The following is a 598-nucleotide window of genomic DNA, read 5'->3' on the forward strand; positions in this document are numbered from 1 at the left end:
ACTGGGCTCTCGTTGTGTGCCAGTTCCTTTGGCTGCAGCTGTGTCTGACCCCTGAGCAGCAGAGCAGCCACGTGTCGAGGAGTTCCTTGGCAGAATCCTTCCAGCTCCCCCCCTGCCTTCTTTCGCTAGCTGAGAGTATCCCACGGAACACCTCTAACACAGAAGCTGCCACAGAGTTTTCCACCAGCATTCACCTGAACTTGATGTAGTCCTCCTGGCTCTTAAAATCGGGTAGCTGCCAACCTCCAAAGACTTGTTTAGGTCAAGGTCATGCAAAATCAGGAGATATCCAGAGGAAGTTGAGATCAACATTTTGGAACAGTCTGGCATCAGCCTCATCTGCCCAGCGGGGACAGACAGTTGGTCCAGTGCGGTGGCTGTTTGGATGTGCACGAGCACCTCTCACTCTTCGAATGCTCTCATTGACATACGTCTCAGTGTGTCTCTTCTGTGCTTTCACCTCCTTGAAAGCTCCACTCTGCTTTGCATGTGCCCTCCCCACAGTGCTTTCCTCCGGCTGCGGCTGCCCTGTGCCTGGCTCTCACCGTGGGGCACAGGGCACAGGGCACAGGGAGGCTGGTGCCTCTGCAGAGACCTG

At 55.4% G+C, this 598-nt stretch overlaps 1 protein-coding gene across 1 annotated transcript in view; it reads left to right on the forward strand.

Annotated features, from left to right (window-relative positions):
• Nucleotides 1-598, forward strand: part of FBXO10 (F-box protein 10) — a gene marked incomplete at both ends in the record, with an annotated part of 11,637 nt that overhangs the window by 9,671 nt on the left and 1,368 nt on the right.

Source organism: Buceros rhinoceros, unplaced genomic scaffold (genome assembly GCF_000710305.1).
Source record: "Buceros rhinoceros silvestris isolate BGI_N320 unplaced genomic scaffold, ASM71030v1 scaffold2078, whole genome shotgun sequence".
NCBI classification, from domain to species: domain Eukaryota; kingdom Metazoa; phylum Chordata; class Aves; order Bucerotiformes; family Bucerotidae; genus Buceros; species Buceros rhinoceros.